Source organism: Lissotriton helveticus, chromosome 10 (assembly GCF_964261635.1).
Source record: "Lissotriton helveticus chromosome 10, aLisHel1.1, whole genome shotgun sequence".
NCBI classification, from domain to species: domain Eukaryota; kingdom Metazoa; phylum Chordata; class Amphibia; order Caudata; family Salamandridae; genus Lissotriton; species Lissotriton helveticus.
The window spans coordinates 509300975-509321324 of record NC_136071.1 but is presented as its reverse complement, the minus strand read 5'-3'; positions in this window follow the sequence as shown (position 1 = coordinate 509321324).

Here is a 20350-nt window from a genome sequence, read left to right as displayed (position 1 = left end):
ATATCCAGACATTACTCCGTAGCTTGCACGTCTAATTGTAAATATGTTATCTAATTGTGAATATATGTGATCTTGTATAGGCTCTCAACATTCCCCACCCTATGACCAGTTCTTGAGCTGAGGATCTTCAGCAAAATCGTATTTTTATACCACCATTGGAGTCCTGTGCTGTACTTGCTTGTGTAACCAATTCATGTTATTGCATGTGTATCTAAATTGAAAACCTGCCATAAGACATTTCATGCGGCGCTACATGTGTGGAAATGCACTCTCTTTTCACTTTTTTAAGCAAAAGTTTGGAGTGATATTTGGCGCTGCACCCACATACGCAGTCTGGTTCCCGGCGCACATTGCCTCAGTTGCAGTGCACAGAGACCTTATACTGCCGCACACAGAGTTAAAAAATTAGAGGGAACATTGATTGTAATGCATTATTGCTTTTTGGTATATGAGAAATACACATGAAATGGCTCTTAATATAGCTATACAGAAAGGAAGGTCGAGACCATTTCATCACATAATAAAATATTTGTGAACATACCAGCGGGCAGCTAAAGTCTATATAAAGTATCTAAAATAGAAATCTTAGTTCTCTAGGAATAGTTTCTTACTTTAAGCAGAAGATCAATGTCCCGGGGAAAAAATATATAGAAAAATATTTTAAGGGGCTTGCTGAAAAAAGTTGCTGTCCGTGAACTGGATTGTAATTGTTCATGTGACTTTAATTTTAAAGTTGAAGGCCGAATTCAGGGAACGCCGTGTGCGAGTTTACTCAAAAGTCTCTATTTCTGTTCCGGAGAGAACATCATATCATTCAGGCTTTCGAAAAAACTGTCAACAGCTTCATGGGAAAGTTCCACTAAGTCGGAAATAGGGGTAACCATGCATTCATGCGCATGATTGTCTCCATTGACATTCTGATTTGCATTGCTGACAGAAGGTCGTACCTGTTCGATGCTGCTTTCATCTTGAACTTCACTACTCTTCAATCGTAGTGGTGAAGATTCCAGGAATGCCGTCATCAGAATTGGCAGCCTTTGAGGGCAGCACAGTGCGTGAACCTTGGTAGGAACCAACAGTGTATCTGCATCCACCGGCGCATCCGATTGTAGCGTCAGACAGGTGTCTAACACGCATTCTTCTCCGCATAGCAGACACCTTAGTACAGGTAAAACACACCTTTGCCACATTGGTCGAAATGATAGAAACCAAGTCATGTTTAGGTCTCTAAGCCGGGAGAGTCCCAGGATTTTTGATATCCGGTCCCGGTATCCAATGGCTAGGATCGTATCTTCCATTGTCGCGAGAGTTTGATCTGTGACATGGGTTGCCATAACGAAAAATAAGGACTAGGAATAGGATTCCTGCAATTAGTCCCAGGATCAGGGGAAGTCCGCCAAAAATCGAATGGACGAAATCTGGAAAAATACCCAGTATGGCTTTGAATGGTGTTAATGCCATCGAAAATACTGTCTTAAATACCTTTGAGACCCCAGTGGTATCAGAAATATTTAAGATTTCGCTCAGGATTTCCGCGAAATGTACGGGGGAATTGGTTGATAATAATGTATGTATCTCTGCAGTCGTCCTTGCGACTTGTAGATCATACGTTTCTTTAGATGACGTGAGCCTTGTAGGCGTCTGAAGAAGCACTGTTTTCATTCTGCTTAAAGTGTCTATTCGAATAGAAGTAATTTTCAAACCGGGCCATGCCCTTGCCTCCCTGTCTGGTAAGGAGCTGGGGAACAAAGCACGTCCACAGCACTTGACCTTCGCCGTCGTGGTGACGAGATAAGGAGTCCCGGGCATGAGACTACAACATCTGCGGTCTACAATAAGAATGTAACTCCCATTATAGAGTCTTTGAAAGAATGGTTCTATTTCAGTTGCAGGTGCGCCTTGCTGGTGACATGAAAGGTTGTATGAATTCCCTTCACAGGCTCCGTGCAAACTAATACCGTTACACAGAAGCGTGCCGCTTAGTGACATAGCACAATTGTTGCCACTAAGAAACACTTTCTGTCCTTTGTTACTGACACATGCATGTGAATAGGGCAGGTTCCAAGTTGTTTTAAGGTACCCCTTTCCCAATTTCTCGTACATGCCAGCCTGTATATATTTTTGGCAGTATTGAAACCTGAAGGTTGAGATTGGAATATTTATGATTCCGTGGATTATCCATTCACTGACAGGTCGTTCTGACATTGTCATTGGTAATCTTTCTAGTTTTTCAATGCTCAAGATTGTATAATCAGCACCCTTCTGCGCCATACCGATTTGTCTATCAGTAAGGTTAAAGATTTGGAATAGTGACGTTGTGTTGATTAAACGCCAAGGCACATAGCCTGAACGCAGATTTTGTAACGTCCAGCCAAGCTGTACAATAGAGCGCAATTGTGACTGACCATGTTGTAATAACAGTAAGTCTTGCGATAATATATCGATTGCTGAAGACACAATGCTGTCCAATGAAAAAATTCTGGAGGACAGAGTCATTAACCCATTGTCCACTACAGAAAGTGATTTTTCCAAATTAATACGATCAATTTCACGTATTCTCTCTGCTGTTTCAATTTGAGTAACCTTCCAGGCCTCATTGTATGCTGCATATACAGAGGCTGCTATGAAACGCTTTTGACGCTGTTTGCGTGGTCCCAGTATGAAATCACGCAAGTCAGCACCATCAGTAAGTAAAGTTAGGTGTTGCTTAATTTCAGGCAGTGTGGAAGTTTGTAGCCATTGAAGGCATAATTTGCCCACACTGTAGGTTGTTATTATCCCTGGGTGATGTCTTTGAGGATATCTAGGGTCTGGCCTGGTCATTTTGAAACCCTGTGTTTTATTCAGGAATCTATCTTGACAGTTATTTGTATCTGTGGGCCAGATCAACCATTGTTTCCAATCAGGATGTGTTCTGTTTTGGTTAAGTATATGGTTTATCTCTATTCCTTCATCTGTATCAGAGTTATTGCTAAACATTGTTGGCTTTGGAATAGACAGGTTATTTAAATCTTTGATTTTGGCTAAGCCAAGACAGGTGGTTTGTTGAACAGTGTCATTTAAAAATATCATTTGTTCTGGGATCATGCAGGCTCTAAACAAAGCTTCTATACCCTGTACTTGCCATTCTTTGGTACCCCAAACACTTTTCAAATCAACATTTTTGTCCCAATAATCAAATCCAAATGTATTCATTTTTTCAAAGAATGAATCTGAATATATCAATTTTGTGTTGGTTATCATGGTTTTCATCCCTGTCTTGTTTGACAATTTGTAATAAAATGTTTCAGCATTAGTTATGTTAAAACCTGAAAAATATGAATATTTGTCGTAAACGGTTCTAGAGCTCCCTTTTGGAGGTGTAGCACAATGTTCCCATTGATTATAATTTAAAACATTTCTAGGTTGTACAGATTTATGCAAGAAATGGTTACCATAATGGTTATAGCAATACATACTATCATAATTTGTAGAACCTTGCAAATAATCATGTTTTGTAAATTTAGCAGACATTACTAAGTCAGACATCATATTGTTTATACTTTCAAAGTCCCAATCATCAGCAAATGAGTTTGGTTTTGCAAAGTCACTCAAGGAGATCTTGATTTGGTGTGGATATTTCAGGATCTCGACCGGACCATAAATTTCATAGTCAGTGTTGTCCCAGGCTACCCCACCAGGTATTGGAATTGCTGTGAAGTTGGCTGAAGAAAGTTCTGAAGAAAGTTCTCGTTTCTCGACGTGTGAAGATGTGTGTGGTTTGAGGACCAAGTTGATGTTCTGACTTGCTGTGTCCATTTTAGCATATTTTCCCTCAATGAAGCGTCCCAAGGTAAATACCATGATGAGCCAAAGTATGAGGATAAATGCACCAAAACCCACCCAAAATTCAATCCATGGAGTAACCAGATATGTTTCTTTCAGTTGTTTCAAAAGTTCCTTAGCTTTGTCTTTAAAGGATTTTGATGATGGCTGTGTCTTTGGTTCACTGAAGCCTTCAGAGGAATCATCGAAGTTGATGAAGTAACCAGATGCAGTTCTGTCAATTGTTCCAATTGGTTCAGGATTTTTGTTTTTTGCATTGTCACTTGGTACTTCAGTATAGATTGGTGTGTCTCTGCTAAATGTTTTTATTTGGGTTTTCAGAGGTCTTAGTTCTATTGCATTGTTGCATAGTCCTTGTTGTTCTTCTTTAGGCGTTTCGAATGTGATGAGCCTCTTTGTTAGGACCTCTGTACTGGTAGCAAACCTTGGTGTTCTGCTACTTATTGGGAGTCCACTTGGCCTACTGTTTGTTATCGGCCACATGTTGTGGTTTTACCAGGTCGATGGATACAACTCGGTTCTCCTTTTTTCCAGCAAGTGGCGGTAGTACAACTGATCTTGTCCCGTTGACAGACAAGACAGGAACTGCTTTTCTGTAAGAAGGCCCAAATTCCTTCTTTACCGCGATCTTCTCCCTGACTAGATCCCCGACTTTTGGAATCCAGACAGGTCTTGCTGGGACAGGTGGTGATTCTTCAGTGGTTGTTGGCTGTTGTTTCAACTGTATGTTGCTCAGGTCTTTTCTTGTTTTGTTTAAGTCCTGCAAAATAGCCAAACGGTCTTTGACATCAAAGGTTTTTTCTATTACCACTGAAGTCTGACTATCAAGGTCAGAGATCAACATCCTAGTTCCGAATAATAATTCGTACGGACTGAATCCCTTCAGAGAATTTCTTGGCAAGTTATTTAGACTACGTTGGACACTTATTAGATGTTTGACCCACCCAGCTCCCGAACCTAATACCTTTGCCGTTATAGATTGCTTTATGTCACGGTTTTTTCTTTCAACAATTCCGTTCCCCTCAGGGTGAAATGGACAAGAGTACCGCAATTGCACGCCCATGCTGACCATGGCCTCCTTATAAGCCCGAGAGCTAAAAGCAGGACCATTGTCCGAATGCAGAATGCCAATTGCGTATGTGCCGATGAAGACCCGCAAATCTTTTATAACAGTTCTGGCGTCAGCCGTTCGCTGGGGCCACATCCATATGAATCTCGTGCATGAGTCCACTGCGACCAAGATATATTTATAGTTACCATCCCTTTGTAAGGGACCGCAGTGGTCTAGATAAACACAGGCTAATGGTTTATCCGAGATTAGAAGGGGCGTCTGCGCTGGACGTCTCACCGTTGATACTTTCATTTTTTGACATATTTCACATGCTAGAACATAGTTCCTTGTTTGTCTTCTCATTTGTGGCCACCAGTATCTCTGTTTTAATAATGATACAGTGGCTGAGACGCCAGCATGGGTAGAAGCAAGCCCTTCGTGTGCCGCTATTATCAGTCCTAACCTATGTTCCATGTTTGGAATTGCCCTATCCCCCACTCCAGGGATTCGAGCAAAAGGAACATTGTTTGTATCAGTTATGTATGAGTATTTTACTGGAAAGCCTTTAGGGAGTGGTTCTATCGAATCCTTTTCTGAAGCGCTGACAGCTTGTAATATTTCGCTGTCTATTTTTGTTTTTGACCGGGTGACGGCAGCTACGGAAGCCGTTTGCACAGCTGCCTTCGCGGCCTCATCAGCCAATGAATTCCCTGCAACGTGAACGCCATCACGTTGATGACTCAGTGTATGTATCACGTGAGTCTTTGGTAGTTCTTTTTGTAAAAGAGCTACTTGTTCACAGAGCATTTTATGCTTGATTGTGCCACCTTTCGCATCCTTGAAACCATTCTGAAGCCAGATCTGCAAGTATTCATTATAAGATTGAACGCAATAATACGAATCGCACACTATGAGCGTGGGGAATTCTCGCTCGGTATTTTCAAGCGCCATCTTGAATGCTAGTAATTCAGCTCGCTGAGCTGTACAATCTCCTAGGGATTGTGTTTTAGTGAGGGTTGGTTTAAATTTCCCTTCGTGCCAACGACCTTTAACAATCGCGCACGCAGCACTGTAAGCTTGTTTACCCCCTACTGCGGGTTGTGCTGATCCGTCTGTATATATTATACAGCCGTAGTCATCTAGAGGCAGAATTTCGGTTGGCGGAGGACATTCAAATTCATATTGGAGAAATTCTTGTGTTTTTAAATAAGGATCAAATTTGTACATCACGTCTGTTGCAGCAAGAGAGTTAGCCCATTGTATCCATCTTGGATGGAGTGCTTTAGCATTTGGAATGCTTGCCTTTGTTACTGCCTCTAAGGCTGGTATTGGTGTCACGATTATTATTCGTTTACCTTGTGCCAGGGCTCGTTCTTTTGCTATAGCTGTCTGTGTTGCTGTAAGAATTTTTTCCGTTGGGCTAAATTTCATTTCAGCCTTAGTGTACAAGTGTGATTTGAATGCAATTGGTACCTTTTCTCCCTCATTAGAGGTCAGGTATGTGAATCCGCATTTCCCTGGGATGACTCGGATCACAAGGTTGCGTGTATTATCACGGGTTTCTAATTTTGTCTTAATTAGCATGTCTGTTTGTAAGGATCTCAAAATTTCTGTGTGTGTTTGAGTCCAACTGGATCTTTTAAAGTCTGGTTTAATTAGATCATAAAGGGGCTTGACCCTTTCTGCGTAATTTGCAATGTATGTTCTTCCGAAATTTAGGAAGCCTAGAATTGACTGTAGGTTTTTTTAGTGTTTTAGGAGCTTGGATTACGGCACATTTCTCTAGGAAATTGTCTGCCAGGCTTTTGCCTTCACTTGATAACTCATATCCTAAGAATAGGACTGTCAGATGGGCAATTCTGGACTTTTTGAAGTTGAATTTGTAACCCTCTGCAGCGAAACCAAGTATTATGGTGTTCACTCTTTTCAAGTGAGTCTCCAAGTCATCATCTGTTAAGTAAATGTCATCGACATAAGATAATGCTTCATCATCATATAGTTGTAGTAATTCTGTTACTCTTGCTGAGAATACCCCCGGGCTGTTCTTGTACCCCTGGGCTAACCGACAGAATTGTTTTTGAGTGCCATTTACTGAGAAAGCTGTTAAATATCTGCTCTCTGGTGCTATGTTTTGACAAAAGAATCCATTGGAGATGTCCAAGGTTGTTTTGTATTTTTTGCGCACTATGTTATTCATTAGTGCAGCACTGTGTGAGTTTTGCACTGCAAAAGTTTTGCAACATGTGTTAAGGTGTCGGTAATCCAAAACTAGACGGTATGAATTGTCTGGTTTGGAGACCGGAAACAAAGGATTGTTCATTTGTGAGGTGCACGTTTCAATCACCCCCTGGTATTCTAGCTGATCTAGTATTTCATTTACTTGTTTTTTAGCTTCTTGCTTAATTGGGTACTGCCTTTGTGCAGTTGGTTGTGATTTTAGCTGGATTTTGTGAGGAGGAGAGTCCTCATCCCATCCTACATGATTTTTGTATAAAGCAGGTGCTAAGGCCACTGCCCACTTTCTAGCAAGTGTGTATTTTTTATGAATCAGTATTTGATTCGAGAAGGCAGGCATAATTACTTCTTCGCCATGAGGGCACTCCCTGACAAACTCTGGTGGCCAGTCTTTTTCAGCTAGAAGGATGTCATAGCCCTTGGATAGGTTATCCCAAAATAGTCCCCTTATTTTCCTAGTCTTATCTCCCTCTATACGTAATGTTATCTCGTATATTTTGTGGGGCTTGCTAACTCTGGTATCTGCAGTTTCCACTTGAAGGTATTCATTCGTGTCCACTGTCTCCAGATGATTCATAAGGACTTTGCGAGCTATGCTCACCTCTGCTGCGCTGTCTAGCATTGTCTGAGCCCACTCTCCATTTTTCAGTTGTGTCCTCAGTATTCTCGGCATTGTTAACTACCTTGATACTGGCTACCTTCTTTTTTGGAAATTGTGATTTCTTTTTCAGTTGAGCAGGTTCCTTGTCTTTGGACTTGGCGTGCTCTTCTGATCGTCCTCTTCTTTCCGATTTCTGCGAGGAATTCTGAAAAGATTGAGAGGGACGTGTATCAATGTCTTGATATCTATCAGGTTTTTTAATATTATCCCTATTTCTAAGGTTATATCTATTCCCAGAGGGTTCACTCTGGGGTGACCTTTGTCTCGGGTTTGGAGATTTCTCTCTTCGCCTAGGAGACCTTCCTCTGGACTGGAATTTCTTTTCTTTAGGATTGGATTGTTTGTTCCCATCCCAGTTCTTTTTTGGTGAATTATTATTATTATTAAAAAACATTTTTTCTGGACTTGTAGTCAGTTGCGGTTTTACTGGTATTCCACCTAGACTATCTCTGCCTAGTTCTTCATAGGATTTTTCTATGATTCTGGCAATTTCAGCTGGTTGGTCTGCTATATCTGTCTCTTTTAACCTCTGGCGGATCGCCACGTTTGCTGCTTCACCTTTTATGTTGGCTAGTAATATAGCCGAGACCTGTTTGAAGTCTTTTAGTAATTTCATACCAAGAGTTAAAGCAGGTTCTGGACCGTATTCATCTTGAATTTGTTTAAGCACATCTGGTATTACCGAAATGGATGGAACACCGTGCGTTTTTTTATAGATGGAAGCAAAGACTGTACCCCAAGTGTCACAGTCCTCAATGTGTGGTGCGATTCCCATTGGGAGACATATAGTCAGAATCCTGTGTTTTTCCAGCGGGGTGGTGTCAGGAAACACCGCCTCTATTTGGGTAATTTTCTGTGCCAACCAGAATGGTATTTGTTCCCGTTTAGCTGGAACTTTACCTAGGCAGGATTGGATGTTCTGTGGTGTAATTTTATTTGTGTTCCCCTGGTGAGGGGTCAGCTGTGGAAGTTTAATCGCTGGCTGAATTGTTGAAGTCCGCATTACATACTGAACTAATTGTCTGTGAATTTTTAGTAGTTGTTTTAGCTGTATTAACAGCTCTGCTGCAGGCATTCTTTCGATGTCTGGATGTGGTGTGTATCCGGCTAAGACCGGCCACGTTGCTCCTGGTCTTCCTAAAGGACCGAGCCTTGTAATGTGATTGTTATGTATTAGGGCGCCATCAAATAAGAGCAAATGCTCTTGGAATTTGAGTGGTACTTCCACCTCCTCGAAAGGAGTGTACGTTTCAGGAGGTTCCTCTACTTTGTAATAGTGGAAGTACTTTGTTACAGCATTTGCTGATGGAAAATGTATCCATGCATAGTATACCTCTGTCTGCCGATATTCGTGTGCCTCAATTACGAATATGACTGTGCCACCTCTAGGTGTCAGTCCATTTTCTATAAGTTTTAAGGTTATAGATCTCCTTTTGGCGACCTGGATGAGTATTATATCCGGGTCTGCTGTTTGCATGGTAGCATCAGCATCTGCTATTTCAGTAGCTAATCTAATTGCCTCTCTTTCATCATCACTCTCTGCCATTTTACAGACAGGATGGTATTATGTTTGTTTGCAGATCAGGTTTCTTATGGAAACAGAGATTAGATGCACAATATTCTGGAACTGTTTTATCCTTCAACGTTGACTAGACCAAAAACCATACATAGGAGTTCCCTCCTGCGAGGTTTTGGAGGATATAATAACCTTTCACCCACTCCAGACGTCTTTGGAGTATTTGGGAAAAGGGGTCTGAGTGAGAAAGCACAACTGAGTTACTCTAAATGTCTTACGTTAGTTTTATCGCCCTTTCCAAACACGTTGGGCGCCATGTAGTGTAGCTCCTATTTTCCCAATAGGCTCTGCGCATTGGAATAGTACCTACAGCAGTAAAGGCCTAGGCCAGACGTTAACTAGGTCTACTACTGTCGATACTAGACTTAATTTTTGGGTTTGCCAGCTAAGCTCAGAGTTCGCTAGAAACTTTCTCGAATGTTCAAGGAAGGAATTAACTCCCCTGATTAGACAAGAAGGGATTTAGTTTCTGACAACCATAGAACATGACAACTTTGCTCTCCCCTAATCAAGAGTCAATCTCAAGAGTCGTGTGAGCACAAGGCAATTATTTTACTCAGTCAGTACGTGCATTCTTAGTCTCATCAGAATGTAGAGAAAAGGAAGAGACGGGCGTGTTCAATAAAAGATGTTATTTATTGATCAGTCTCTTTTCTCGTACAAGAGAAATGGATCGATATTATTGCGATACTTATAGTTAAGTAAAGTGCATACATTAGAAGCAATAGTATAAAATAATACTGTAAAAACATTGATATGGTTTCTGAGCCATACGATGTTTAAAATGATTAAAATATATTTACATACACATATACATTTGACTAAACGTACTCAACTGGTGTTTCTAAATACGCCTACCCCGTGTACCTGACCTAAGTCTAATGCGTGGGCGGGAATAGAAAGTTACAGTTTAAGTTAAGTTTGTTTTTGCCAAGTGAATAACTAAAGAATTCTCTGTGAGGGGTTATTCAGTTCTGTACCTGGAAGTTAGGATGGATGAGGAATAGTATCTCTTTCTCTGCTCTCGATATTCCAGGCTGCCTGCGAGGGCTGCCCAGAAGCGCCGGTGCTGGGTCTCTCGGCTTGAGATAGCAGCGCGTCTCTCAGCGCGTCAGGAAGGCGGGGCTGCTGCCTGCGGGGTCTGCTTCTGCTCTCGGCTTCGGCAAGTATGGCTGCTCCGTCTTGTCACCACGCGTGTGTTTGCATAGGGCAAGGTCGGCAATATTTATACCTTAAAGGTGCCGAGATTGACGTAAGGATGGACATAGGTACGTCAATAAAGATGTCATACGACTTGCTCGTTAGCACATTCTTTTGCAAAAGTTCTCTGTGAAATCAAAACAATGGCCGCACGGATTTTCCAGGTTGTCATAGGTTTGATTTGTTATGAGAACGTCGTATGCCTTATCAGGGGCTGGAGGAATGTCGCTTGTCTAATTAGATCTCAAGCGTTATGACCTAATCAGATAACACGTTCCTGTGCCGTAGTGTGACTGCGTCAGATAACGGTATCTGCATCATGGGGGATTTCTTGCCTCATGGGCTGACTGTTAGTTAACTAGCTAGGTAGTTTAACCAGAATAGGGTCAGGAATAGGGGGATCGATTCAGGACCTATAGAAATACACGACAAACTATTGCTTTCTCCATTAAAATATCTGTAATAGCATTTTTGGCAATCGCCACATGTCTTTGTTCAAGTTCAATTTCCCATCCCTCATGCACAGCCCTTATCAATCCTTCCTTGGCTGCCTCCAAATTATCCTGCAGTGCCGCCATTTTTTGTTTAGCCTCTTTGTTGAAATTTAGAGGAAATCGTAACGTTTCCCCTCTCATCTCTGCCTTCAGGGCATCCCAGACCACCTCAATTGCTGCGCTCCCCAAATTATCCTCCACAAACCCTGGTATCCATTGTCTCATATGCCTGCAATACTCCTTATTAAGCAACAACACCCTCTCAAAGGTCCAGACTTTCACATTTGAGTTCACTGCTCTCATTTCTATATTCAAAACTAATGGGTTATGGTCTGATAAGACCTGTGGTAGATTTTCAATTAAACATTTTGAGCTCATAATGTTAGAAACAAACATACAATCCAGTCTTGCATGAGTCAAATGCAGATTAGGGAAAAAGGTATATCCGGGGTCACTTGGTTGCATCATTTGCCAGCAGTCGATTAAACCATGAGTCTGACATAGTTTTTTTAAGGCCTGAATCACTTTCGGTTTCCTCCCCTGATATCTATACCCAGCTTCCAGTGACCAATCGCAGGGTAAGTTAATATTATAATCCCCACATACTATCAATGGAAGGGGCCAATGGGCAAGTTCATTGGAGATATTATCCAATACATTGGGGTCATCGCTTATGCTTCCATATATAGTACATAATGTAATTTTCTGGCCTGTGCTATATTGGCATTCTGTGCTTGCCCAGCACCCGAATTTGTCAGATGATGACCGTAAAAACTGTATCCCACTAACTTCAGTCAATATGGAAACCCCCCTCACCCTAGCTCCCTGCGTTGTGGCAGTAATCAATCTATACCCTAGTGCATTAAGTAGATGAAGTTGTGACCCCTTAATATGAGTCTTCTGGATACAGATAATATGTGCCCCGACATTTGAAATCCTGCAGCCACACTTTGCCTTTTCTTTATATCATTAAGACCACATTTATTGATATTAAGAATTTTCAGTCTAGCCATATCGGTTCTTATCGATACCCTGGTTCATATATTTCTTCCGTGGCCCATTGCCCACCTGACCACTCTCTGCCACTCTGTGCCACTTAATGTTATCTAAATCACCAATCTCTATTGCGCACCCTATTCCTAACTACTGTCTGAGATTGCTCCCCCACCCCCACTCCCCACCCCCTTCCTCCCCACCATACCTTCAGCAATCAGGCTCAATCCTGAGCCTGGGTGATAGTGTCTGAACCACTCTTCTCCCACCGTCCACCTCCCTTCCTTTGGCCAGTGCTCACATACGATTTTAACCTTTGCATCCAAAACAAAGGGAAAAAGAAAGAACACACAAGATAAACCAGATGAAAAGAAGAAAAAACATAATATCGCAAAAAGGAAAAAATAGATGGGACAAAGGAAAAATGGGGTCCCCCAATTCAAAGGACGTTCCGGTTCCAGCCGTTGCCGTTGCCTTCCATATTATAATACCAGCTTATTACTTCTTGTTCTCAGCAGTCCCGATAGTCCCAGCTGTGATCTCATCCAGTAACTTCTGTGCTTGAATTTCAGAAATAAAGTTATAGTTCCATCCTTGAAAAACAACTTTCAATTTGGCAGGATTTTGCAAACAAACTACAGCTCCTGCTCTCTGGAAGGGTGTTATGAGTTGCCTAAGCCGCCATCTCCTTTCCACTGTGGCGTGCGCAAAGTCTGGTTTTGCGAAAAAAGAGAAATTCTCAAAATTACTTTTAGTGTTAGGCCTGGCCAGATCATACATGGCCTGGCGCGGAAGAAAATTTCCAAAGTAGATCAATATAGGGCGTGGATACGACTGACCATTAGATGGGCACTTTGAGATTGTTAAAGGGAATCTATGCACACATTGGATTTCTTTGTCCCAGTCCCAATGTGCTAATTCTGGCAAAGAGTTTTTCAGCATGGTAATTGTAAACTTCCTTATATCACTGCCTTCACAGTTTTTGGGTATCCCTAACAGCCTCAAGTTGTTATGCTGTTGGCGATTCTCGGCCTCCACTAATTTCCACAACACGTCTCTCTGTGTGCTTTCTTGTGATGTAGCCTGTGTTTTCAGTGTATCTATAGTGTTCTCCAATACCTCTGTGCGAGTCTCCACCATGTTTATTCTTTCCGCTACCTCTGTACAAGTTTTCCCAATCTTACACACTGAGCCTTGTAGTTTTTTTAGAGGCAAGCCATGCCTGTCGGTTCTTTATTTTAACCTCATCCTGGAATAATCTCAGAGGTTGTAAAATCGTGGAACGATAGGGCTCGTCAGATTGCTCACTGGTTTTCTGCACAGTCTTACCCTCTGGCAATTCCCTTGGAGTGTTCCCTTTTTCGTTTATACCATTAGGGGGTAGCAGATGAGTGGCTGAGTAATCCCAGCTAAGTTCTTCCTCATCCTCTCTGAGACTTCTCTTACTTTTTTTCTCTTCGGTGACCTCCTCTCCCTTTGCGGACTATTGTTGCTTGTTGAGGAATCCCCGCCGTCGTCATCTTCATCACTACTGTTTGTTTAATAATGTCAGAGTCTCCTGATTCCTCAGTCAGGGAAAAGATTTTTTTCAGAGAGTCGGGGGAGAGATATCCTGCCTCCATGATCTTTTCCTGATGATACCCCCCTGGAGCAGTACTGTGTTTTTTTTCTGGGTCATATCGGGTGTCTTGCTACCCATCTCCGCAACTAAATTGTTGATGAAATCATTGAGGGAGCTGCCATTATCTAACTCAGTTTCCTTAGTAATGTCATCCATTGACTTAGTGCCTATGGGCACTTACAGAACTGTATTTTCACAGTTTGAATTCCAGGGGACTCCGGGGGCATCCTCTCCTTCGCCCCGTGACTACGATGTTGTAGCCTGTATTAAGATATATTGCACATTTCTCATACTGCCTGTTTCTTCACTGTTAATCATACAGCCTTGGTCTCCTTGTTTCCCTTGCACTCCCTTCTCTTTCTCACATGTGTCTAAGGGTAGGAACATACTTGTAATGGAGGCTTGCTTTTTCCTCTGCTCCCCCATGGATGACCCTTGCTGTTTAGCACTTTTGTTATGTCCCTCAGCTTTTTCATTGTCCTGCTTACTCCCCTTACCGGTACGAAGATCTCTTTTCCTGGCATCTATCTTCAGTTCTGTCTCTTCCCGTCGCGGTTGTACCGGGGGCATGTTTGAGCGCATTTTACCTTGTCCTCCTCGCGCTGCCATTGTCACTGTGCGATACAAAAGGGGATGATGGACGGCCATTGTCACTGTAGCTTGAGCTCCACAAGCGTTCTGTAGCTAGGCAACCTGAGCCGCCGGAAGCCGTCACAGTTTCCAAACCCGAAGCTGCAGTCAGCAACAGCCGAGCGAGGGATTCCCAGTGCCCACAGCAACCTCCGTTCTTTCCCCTCCAATGATCTCTGCGTCTCACACTCACCGCAGGTAGCCCTCCTCTGTCACCGGGTCGAAAGATTCCCAATCTCATAATCCACCTGCAGTCGGAGGGAGAGCCCGGCGAGGGTCGGAGATAGGCAAGGGGTGAGTGGTGGTGGCCTCACTCAGACGCCATATAGTTTTTTTTAATAATACTTATTTATTTGTAATTAATTGTGGTAATTTTCTAATTAATTGTATTGTGTGTTTTGGTCTTTATAGGTGTAAAGGGTGGGAAGTAATTTATTTTTTATTGATGAATTATTTGCTTGTTAATTAATTGTAATTAATTAATTGACAGTTAGTTATGGTAATTGTGCAATTAATTTGAGGTGTGTGTTTTGGTATTTATAGGTGTAAAGGGTGAAAAGTAATTTATTTTTTGATTGATGAATTAATAGTTGGTTGTTAATTAAATATAAAAATTAATTGGTAATTAATTATGGCAATTGTGTAATTAATTTTAGGTGTGTTTTTGGGGTTTATTGGGGTAAAGGGTGTTAAGTAGTTTATTTATTTTTTATTTATAATTATTTATTGATTTATATTAATTGAATTATTTAAAACTGTATTATGGCAATTGCATAATTAATTTTAGGTGTGTGTTGTGATGTTAATATGGGTAATGGATGGGAAGTAATTTGTGTTTAAATAATATATATTTTTAATGTTAACTATTTGATATTTATTTTCGGGTAATTGTTTATGGTTGCTGGTGTTGTTTTTACTTTTAAAGGGGTAAAGGGTGGATATTAAATACATTTTAATTACTTTATAATTAGTTGTTAATAATATTTTTAAATTTAAAAATAATTGTGTTTTATTATTTTATAGTATTATTTAGGTGTGTGTTGTGGACAATATAGTGTTAAAGTGTGTGCAGTTCATTCATGTTTATTATTTTTTTATAATATTTTTTTAATTCATTATTAATTATGTTAATTATGGAAGTAAATGTCATATAAAATGTTGAAGTGAGCTGTTATTGGTGTGGTGTTAGAGAGTAGGAAATTAAATAAATACATTTATGTACTAATTAATGTTTTTGTAAATATTTTATAATTAAAAAAAAAAATGTTTAATTGATTTATTATTACATTTTATATAATATGTGTAGGTATTTGCTATATGTAATTAATATTATAATATGTTTTCTTTTTTTATACATTTACTATATATATTTTCAATTTTTAAAATAATAAATATTTATTTTTATAATTTTTTATATATATATATATTTTTAACTGTTGGAGTCCGAAGAGTAATTTTTGCCTCTCTGCTATCCAACAATTTCCCTACTGTTGCACTCATTGGAGTGGTAATAGTAATTTTTACCCCTCCACTATACAACACTTCTCTACTATTGCACTCACTGGAGTGGGAAAAGTGATTCTTACCTCTCCGCTATCCAGCACTTTCCCTAATTTTGCACTCACTGGAGTGGGAATAGTTATTTTTACCCCTCCGCTTTCCAAAACTTTCTCTTCTGTTGCACTGAGTGCATTGTGAACTTTAAGTTTAAATATGTTTTAATAGTTTAAGGAACAAATAAGAACTTGCAGAGCCGCTGTCATCCAATGTCTCGGAGGGTCATCTATCCAAGTGTCTTGTAGAGCCATAAACTTCCTGAAAATTGCGGCAAAAGAACTGGACAATAAAAAGTGAATTAACTTAAGCTGCCCTAGTACATACAGTCTATATATTTTTCTTTTTTACAGCTTTGACAGTATGTTTTAACCTTTTTAACTCAATCAGTGTTAACTGCTCGCAGAATGATCTTCTTGTCATTGCCCTATTTTATCACAAGATTTTAACACATACATTTTATGTATTCTCCTTCAATGGTGTTTTTTCCACTCTTTTATGATTTTTCACGAAATCCAATAAAAGTATATTTGATTGATTCATTGATAATAGTTTAATGTTTTAATTTATTATAGTTTTTTTATATTTTAAATCATTTATGAATATTTTTTATATCCTTTTAAAATTTTACCATAAATTAAAAATAACAGTTTATTGTTTTAAAGTAAATATATGTATGAATAATAATGTGTGTGTGTTTATCTTTTTTATTAAGTTTATTTTTTATATAGTTTATTAAAATGTATATTACATTTATTTTCTGTTGTTCAAATTAAATTTAATATTTAATATATTTAATATATATTATTTTATTTTTATTTTTTTATAAAAGCCGATATTTTATACATCTGTATTTTTTACATCTATATTTTTAGTCAATATTTTTGTACTTACCTGTTGAAGTGTAGGAGGGCGATATTTTTGTTGTCTATATTTTTTACTCAGTATTTTTTACATCAATATTTATTTCATCGATGTTGTGTCAGTGAACCAGAGTAGGGGTTTCAATAACTATTGCAACTAGCAACCACTGGTGAAAGGCAGCTCACCTTTTTTCACCCGTCAATGCAAAGTAAGTTGTAATCTCTGATCTGAAGGTTTTGTGCCATATGACAAGGTTCAGTAAGGTCACTGGGTCCAACAAAATGCCATCTCACAGAGGCACAGGTGATAAGCATGGAAGTTAGCCCCTCATTTACATCAGCCAGGCTATGGTGAGAGTCCAACAGGCCCCCTCACAAATAAAGTACACTTGTTCGATCACAAGAGTAACAGATACAAACCTGAAAAAACACAACACCGTAAACAACCACTGCAGCATACAAGCCAGACTGATATGTGACAGTGGGTAGCACTAACATCCCAGTTGAACTTCTACAGACACTGTTGAAGACTTTGCTAAAGGAAATCAAAATCAACACTGTCACCCAGCAAACATCAATAACGGTGTGAAGACACCACATTCTGGCCCCATGGAGCCACAACACAGTGGACAAGGTTAGGGACCTTGTATCCCTGGTCCTTAACAAGCCTATGTGGCCTTGTATGCAACATCTCATAAGTTCTGTTCCCATCACATCTCATTGCTACCATCTATGTTCCAGTACGTGACTCTGTACAGACAAACACTTTAAAATACTACATGTGTGAACATCCCTGGTGCAGCTGTACAGCTGTGTGCCATAATAATTGTCAACACACTAGAGGGGCCATTAGGATGGCGGGCAGACTTTGCCTGCCTGCCATCCTCACAGTACTTGGGACTGCCCGCCATAATGGCGGGGGTCCCATGGGGGGTATTAGGATGGCGGGCGCATCCTGCATTTTTAAGATTGTGGCCCGCCACAATACTAAAAATGCATGTATGCATTTGCATAGACGAAGCGGAAGGCACCGCGCAGTGCCTGCCGCTTTGTGTATGCAAATGCCGGGGGGTACCACAGGTACCCCATGTGCACCCCCCCACCTCGCCTTCACTCCGGGGGCCCGCAGGGGGCCCCCGAAGTGAAGACTGCCTGCCTTTCCGTGGCGGCATCGCTGCCGCGGAAAGGCATCCATTGCAGCCCATACTAATATGGCTGGCGGTGTCTGATAGACACCACCACCATATTAAACCTTTTCCTCCCCGGTCGCAAGGCGACCGGGGCGGAAAAGGGGCGGACGGTCTTTCCGTCCGCCGCGGACCCCCCAGCCATGCTAATATGGCGGGGGGTCATTCTGGTTAGGATGAGGGGCGGGTTGCCCCCCCAGGCCGGCAGTGACTACCGACAGCCTGGCGGGGGCAATCCACCCGCCATCCTAATGGGCCCTAGATGTCCACACAGGTTTCATTGTAAACATTACCTGTGACTGGCTCCAATACTTCATGAGCTATGTCATTGTGTCAACTACAGTGTTCCTCATTAATGATGATTCAATGGAAAGACATTTTCCCTCCACTACTGATGCACTGTATTGGGTGCCGACAGAGTACACACTTGGAGAATGAAAGGCTGCTAAATGTATTACTGTAAAGCAGTAGTGGTTGGTGGTGGAAGTAGCTGCCGGGCGGTGACTTGTCGAGGGGGAGGGAGAGGGGCAGGATGGGGGTAGTAATCTATGGATTACGGAGGATTACAGGTAAGTAAACATATAAATAAATAAAACGAATTTCGTTGAGCACACTGCATCCCCAAATGCGATGCAGTGCACGCAACAATATTTGTTCTATTTATTTATATGTTTACTTATCTGTAATCCTCCATAATCCATAGATTACTACCCTCCACCCTGCCTCTTCCCCTCCTCACGTCACCGCCCGGCAGCTACTCCCACCACCGATCGCTACTGCTGTAAAGTCACAATCATAGCCATTTTACTCCAACACTGTCAAAACTTCCTGCTGATTCTTGTCACCCAACAGTGGTGCACTCCTGGAAGACAAGTGGTCAAGGCTACCCTGCACATAGCACCTGCTGCAATGTCTCCATGTGCATATGATCTGTGGCCTCTTGAACTATAGGTACAACCAATTGGCATGCACATCTAGCTATTGTGTAAGTGCAATTCCAAAATAAAATCACAGAAACAGCTGTTGACCTGTTATCCAATAAATGTTGTTTAGAAGAAAACACATGTAAAGTTCAAATGTGTTTTCAAAGAAACACATTGCTTTAACAAGGCAACACCTACCAGGTGCGCAGTTACAAAAAATATTGTGCAAACTTCCAACACTCTTCAACCCTACATCTTGGGTAGTACTGCAAGCTAGCAGGGGTGGCAAATATCTGAAACAAATATTCCATCCTTACCATACAAGACACGATGAACAGAAATCTGCACACCAACAGTAACTCATCCCAGATATGCATCCAATGAGCAATGATCCCCACCCTCTCTTAATCCATCATCTGTCACAAGGGCAGAACATAGTTATCACTGCCATAGGATCATTAAGCATGGTGGAACTAACACAAGGAAACTCTCACATGCCTACAGACACACTAACACAGTCTGCAGGGTTATCATGGGCAGGATACAGGTATACACTAAAAATACAATTAAACTTTATTTCAACAAACACATAACTATGCATTGAGAAAGGCCAATGGCCAGTCCAAATGTGGAAATATAGTCCAACACACTTCTGTGACCCAAAACTTGCCAGCCAGAGCACTGCCAGGGAAACCTTTCCCCAGATTGAAGCATCAAATTGGCAGTCCAGGCACCTCTCGGGACCAAGAATGTGTGGTGTGGGTAAGGGGGGTGGCTGGATTACTGGTTGGGAGTACTGGGATTGGGAAGGCTGGTTTGGCAGCGAGGGGGCGGGGGGGCGGGCTCAGAATTGGGTGAGCTGGGCTGTGGGAGTGTTGTTTCAGGATTGAAAGGGCTTATTTGGACTGTGTGAGGTGTGGATTCTGGATTGGGAGGGCTGGGGTGCACTAATCATGGGATTCTGTACCCTCTAAGGGTACAGGCGGGTACAGCGGGGGTAGGGTTAGTTTTGGATCCTGTGCAATGCAGATTTGGGGTTGTCTGTTGTGTCTCTCCTTGATCTTTTAGTAGGAGGTGCTTTGGGCTCAGTACTTGAGGATTCCCTACCCTCCCCCCCTTGTGGTGTAGTAGTGGATGTTGTAGGGTGAAAGGCAAGTTTGGGGGTTTTAAGTGTGGAAGTGGTAGGGTAGGGTATAGGTGGGAAACCAGCCCTCTTGGATTTAGGAATGGGAAGGAAATCTGTGGCAGTAAAGAGGTCATGGCTGAACATGGTACGGGTCCTTGAAGATTTTGGAGCAGGTGAGGCAGGGGGTTGGGTCTGGGAGGTAAGGGAATGTGAGGTGTGACTTTTGGATGCTTTTTTGTGCATTTATGTCTCTGAGTGTCTTTTTCTTTTGCTGGTGATTGTGTGTGTGGCTTGGTCCTGTGTGTAGTATCTGGCGTTGCAGGTGCTGTGTCTGGCTGTGTGCTCCCCGTTAAAGATGATGGTGTTGTGGTTGTTGTGTCTGCCTGTATATTGTCTGGTGCATGTGTTGTT